Here is a 5,830-nt window from a genome sequence, read left to right as displayed (position 1 = left end):
ACACACACACACACACACACACACATAGGAATGTTGCTTCCAGAATCCATACTTTCTGGAAGAATTTAACTTTGTTTCCCCCTCCCTGCCAAAGCCAAAGATTTTCTGTTTATAAAAGAGACCTTTAAAGACGTGCACACTGAAATAGTCCCCTGTCCATCCTCGAAGCCTGGCAAGCCCTGGGCCTCAGTTGTCCTTTCTGTAGCTAAAATGATGCAGGTATGCATGGCTCTCTCTTCAGTGCCAGCTTTAATGCTCAGTACACTTCAGAAAGTTTACACGGGAAGCCTGTTAAATGAGAATTATAATGATTTCTATCTCCTAGTGTATGGACAAAATGAGTCCATGTAAGTGATTAGCACACAACTGACATATTTTATGATGTTTACGGCATCCTAAGCTCAAGAAGTGAAGGCAGGTCATCTTCACAGCCAGATCCTGTCCAAAAAAAGTTAAAAGAAATTGATAATAAAAATCAATTAAGATCACTTATGAAATGATAGCTGTCAGTAGCACAATTGTACCATGATGACACTGAAATTATATATGCGGCAGTAACAGTGTAAGCAAGCAATTCTGTGACTCCTGGCCTTGGCCTCCAGGAGGGGGATTTCCATGGAGCTATGTTGGTTTTGCCTGTGTTCCCACTAATTGACTCACTGGGGAGGGAGGCAGCCTGCCCTGGTCAGCAAGAAGCCAGAACTTTCCCACCGAATCTTTGTCTCACTGTTTAGAGCCCACCCTCTCCTTCAGGACTGGAATGAGGAAGCAAGGAACCACCACAACAGAGGAGTCCTATGAAAGTATATACATATATACATATATACATATATACATATATACATATATACATATATACATATATACATATATACATATATACATATATACATATATACATATGTATGTGTGTGTATACTTTATATTTACCTATATAAAAGCCAGACTTAATTAATTATATTTTATGTAATTAAATATAAATTTCTATTTATAAATATAAAATTTCTATTTTAACATTACATTTTATTATATGTATATTTTATACATTTAACTATATATAATTTAATATATATGTATACTTAATTCAAATATAATTACATCATTTTCCCTTTTCTCTTTCTTCTAACCACTCCCATGTGTCCTCTTTGCTCCCTCTTAAATTCATTATATATATGTCTATAATGGATATAAGAATAAATATTTAGAATGTAGTTAAAATTTATGCTGGCTTAGTAAAGCAGCCGTAGTAGGCTCTCTAAGATCCATGACCTCCCCAGCTCTAGGTAATCAATTTGACTCCTAGTAACAGGCAAGATTCCCTGTCTGTCGAGTGGTCCTTAGCCCAGTTAGAGAGCTGTTGTCGACTGCCAGGACCTGAGTGGCACTGCGACTCTACGGTCTGTGCCTTGCTTGTCACTGTGGTTCCTGGCTGGGGAGGTCTGCTGCTTGTTTCTCCCCCTCGGCAGCTTGCAAACTCCTTCCAGTCCCGTGAAGGCGTGTCCGCATGAAGGAGGCTCTCAGAGCGGATCTAGCTCAGGTTTTCTGGGTCCTGTGTTCTAAGTCTGTGGTTTCTTTAGCATTAGAGGCCGACCTTCAACCTCTCGAAGCAACCAAGTAAAACGGCAATGTTTTAGTCTCCCCTGACCAGGAATTTGAAAGGGGGCTTCACATGCCTGTTATTGGGGTTGTGGCTCTTGGTGGGACACTCCAGGGATTGATTGATTGACTGATGGACGGATTGATTGATTTTGTCAGAATTGAGGGACAGTTAGGAGCACCATCCCTAAGTTGTCTTATTTATTTATTTATTTATTTATTTATTTATTTAAGACAGGGTCTCAGGTGTCCTAAGCAGAGGATGACCTTGAACTTGTGATCTTCAGGCCTCGTGCATTGTTTTGGTGCTGGGGACTGAGCCTGGGACTTCTTACATGCTAGAGTGCATTTCTAGCTCCATATACCAAGGCAATTCTCACTTCTGGATCCTTGAGTCTTGGTGTAGAAATTGGTGTTGGGCAAGAAGGATGAGCTGTCTGGGTTGTGATGGGGCATTGCCTGTAAGCCTAGCACGCAGGAGGCAGAGGTGGGCGGACCACGTGTTCCAGGCCAGACTGAGCTCACAGCCAGACCCAGTCTCAAAACACACACAGGAGAAGAAAGCATCTAAACAGTATTTATGAGCCTTCTGCCTCTTTCTAAGAAAAAAACCCAAATACTCTTTGGGAACTAGCACTGAAAATCCCTTCCCCAGTACTGCCTGTCAGGATATAAGTTATTTTCCTCCCTTTGGAAGGGATCTGGATTAAATTAGAGAGGAACACTAGAGAATGGAAGACATTAAGGCCTCAGTAAATATTTGTGGCATGGTGATTAGGGGCAGCAACAGAGCCACCCTCAGGCTCACCTTCCAGGGATCGGTTTCCCCACATGTCAACTGGGGGTAATGATACCTACCCTCCTAGGGCTGTTATAATGTGTGAGATCATTGTGTATTTATCATAAAGATGTTGATATTTACTGAGTACTTGTTAGGTACCAAATACTGTGGTTAGGGTTTTGGGTACGTTGTCTTGCCCACTCTGTCATACTGAACCCAGAATATATAGCTTTGTGTATAGTTGGTGCTCAGAAAATGTTAATAACTGTAAAGATAATGACCATAATCAAGGATACACAAGAGCCAGTCTGCACATCCCAGCATGCTCCTCTCCCCAAAGCCAGTGCAAACCCACGACCGACGACTCTCCTGCCCCGCTTTGCCCTCTCTGCTTTGGCCACATTGTTAAGTCTTTTTGCTCTGGGGGAAAAGAGAACCAGAATCAGGTTTGGGGAGATCAGAGTGGACGCTTCTCTGTGGCTTGGCTTGGGATTACTTGAGACATTGAATAAACTGCCTTTAGCCTCACGGCTGTGGTTTCCCCATCTTTGGAAAGCATTCCAGGTACCCCCTTACTGATTTATTAGTATTTTAAGTCCACAAGGAGAGAAAGATGCTTTGAAACTACAGAATGCAGTGTTTTCCACTCAGACCCTCAGATCCCTGCCTGAGCGAGCAGGGTGCTGCCTTTGCAGGATGCTGTTCTGGCTGAGGGTGGGGTGAGTCCTACCACTCACCATGCAGAGCACAGGGCCTGCCAGACACCCAGCACTGGAAAGATCCTCTAGAAACGGCCCTTTGGAGCTTTAGAGAATGGTGGGTCTAGCTGAAGTTTCTCTCTACATCTGCTGTAAAAAGTGAATCAGGGACTAGCTGCTGCTCGCTATCCTTCCAGCGACTCTAGGCCTGGAAACAAGCACGACAGGTTATGTGCCTGCCCTCTCCAGCTATGTGCATGACCCCCTCCCTGCCTCCCTCAAGTAAAAAAGTATGGTCGGTGCCAGGTTATGCGGCACGTGCCTCCCTTGTTGCCGTTGTTGCTACTTCCTGCCCTACCAGACCCTCCCAAACAAGCTTTTCCTTTTGATTCAACTGGACTCTAGACCCTTCATGGCCAAGTTGAAGTTTGGAGCTCAAATTCTCCAGGAGAGGGTAGTGCTGGATCACTTGGATATAGCTTGTCTATTTCTTCGCGGGTATATGGAACTCAGTTCTTCACCCCTCCTCTCTTTGTCTCTGCTTCTTTTTAAACGCCTTTTCTTGCTCCAGGTATGCTTATCTATGGAGACTTCTTGAACTCCAAGCTGACCCCAGTGCCAGAGCTGAGCTGGATAAAAAGCTTCACAGGTAAAAAAGCATTGAAGGCAGCTCACCAGCAAAGCAGTAAAACAGAGCGCCCAAAAGTATCCTTACAGGTAAGCGGACCCTAGGCAGAACCAGCGCAAACCACTCACCACAGCTTCCAGTTTATCTTGTTAATTAGGAAGCACGTGAAAGAGGCTTTTTAGGGACCTAGAGAAACATTTAATTCCTGCCTGGGTATAACTAACTGGTCAAAAGCAAAAATATCTGTCCCTATCATTTCAAGCATTTGAGTATAGATTTGGTACTAAAATACCCAGTAGCAAAAATTCCAAGAAATTGACTAAACCTGTCTGTGTTATGGCCACATGCTTGGGAAGAAATCAAGAGCCCACGGAATAAAACCTTTGTTTCTGAGACCCTCACTCTTCAGCCAGGCCTGTCTCAAATGCACGGTCCTCTTGCCTCGGCCTCTCCAGTGCCTGCATTACAGATGTGTTAACCCCCCACTACATCCAACCCCGTGGGTTGGTTACGTAGTGAGGAGTTGAAACCTCCTGTGCCAGGATTCCAGTCCTGTGACCTCCCATCCCCCCAGTGTCTAAAGTGCCTTCTGTAGATGTAGAGCGCATACTCATTTGGTTGGCTGAAGGGCAGACCTACAGGAAGGAAGGGTCAATCACTCAGGCGTTTTATGAAAGCCGTGGGTGCTCCACAGACGGATGTGCCATGATACTGTACAATGATGATTGTATTTGCCACCACTGGAAGGCTGGAGGAAGGTCGTCCCCTCAGAGGTCATCTTCTCAGATGAGGAGAGCAACCCCACAGAGGAGAAGAAAACAATGTAAGAATACAAGAGTTCCAGAATGCCACATAACCTAGATTCTCGGGAACAAATCCTTGGTGGACCCCTCTCTGTGATTGATTGGGCTGACCTGTGTAGCACCTTGCCGTAAGCCAGGCTGCAGACCACAGAGAGCATAGATGGCACAGCCAGTCCAACCGAGCGCACCAACCACTCTCCCTGTTCCGATATCTCTACACATCACTGATATTTTTTAAAAAATCACTTTTTGTAATGAACTCGCCAGTAAACACATTACACAGCTAGATTAGGGCAGTCATTCGAATAAACGCTTGCCCAGTCCTAAACACTATAGATTTCAATAAACTCCGTACAGTCCGAATAGCCCTGGTGAATAGCCACCAACTAATCTTTCAATGGGTAATTGCTTTCCACTCCAGGATTGAAATTAACGGTAAGAATAAGTCAACTGATGGACCGTTAGAAAAGGTCAGATGTCATCTGAGTCTCTGTCCTGATGCCTGCCAGTTCTCTCCAGCATCATGACTTTTTATCTGCTCAGCCTTCCTTGAAGGTCGAGGTCACTCTGAACTGGGTCTGGACTTACTTTAGGTGAACTTTCACTTGTTCATTCAACCTGGCTGCTGATCAGTACTTTTTTGAAATGGAACATAGAATAAACTAACTACTACTATCAAATTTGCTTCCCCTTCACTACTATGATATTGAGAAAATTCCAAGGATGAATATATATATATATATATATATATATATATATATATATATATTCCTCAAAGAAAAGACTGGAGAGATGGTTTGCTTACCCCACAACTACAAGGATCACACACATGTAAGACACATATGCCTTCAAACCCATGTAAAAGCTGTGAGTTGTTACTATAACTCTAGGACTTCGAGGACAGAGCCAGGAGGCTCATTGGGGCCCATTGCCTAGCCATCCTAGCAGAAGAGATGAGCTCCAAGTCTACCCAGAGGCTTGTCTCAGCATCAGCCTCTGGCCTCTGTACACACACGTGTGTACACCTGTGTATACACAGCTGTGTATACACCCATACTCACATATTTCACACACCCACGTATTCCCCACATGCATACAAAAGATAACAGAAGCGACTAAGAAATGTGTTTATCAAAGAGTTTAGTAATGAGATTTTTGTGTGTGTGTCTTGTTTTTGAAATCGGTTTAATTCACCACGGAAGCAGAAATAAAGGAAAAACAAAAACGGAGATACAGAGTTTCTATTGCTGTGATAAAATACCAGGACCAAAATCCTCTTCAGAAAGGGGTTTATTTCATCTTACAGCTTGTAGTTCGCCACCCA

The sequence above is a fragment of the Mus pahari genome, chromosome 5, assembly GCF_900095145.1.
Source record: "Mus pahari chromosome 5, PAHARI_EIJ_v1.1, whole genome shotgun sequence".
In the NCBI taxonomy this organism is placed as follows: domain Eukaryota; kingdom Metazoa; phylum Chordata; class Mammalia; order Rodentia; family Muridae; genus Mus; species Mus pahari.
The sequence above is the reverse complement of the archived record's forward strand: the minus strand, read 5'-3'. Positions refer to the sequence as shown.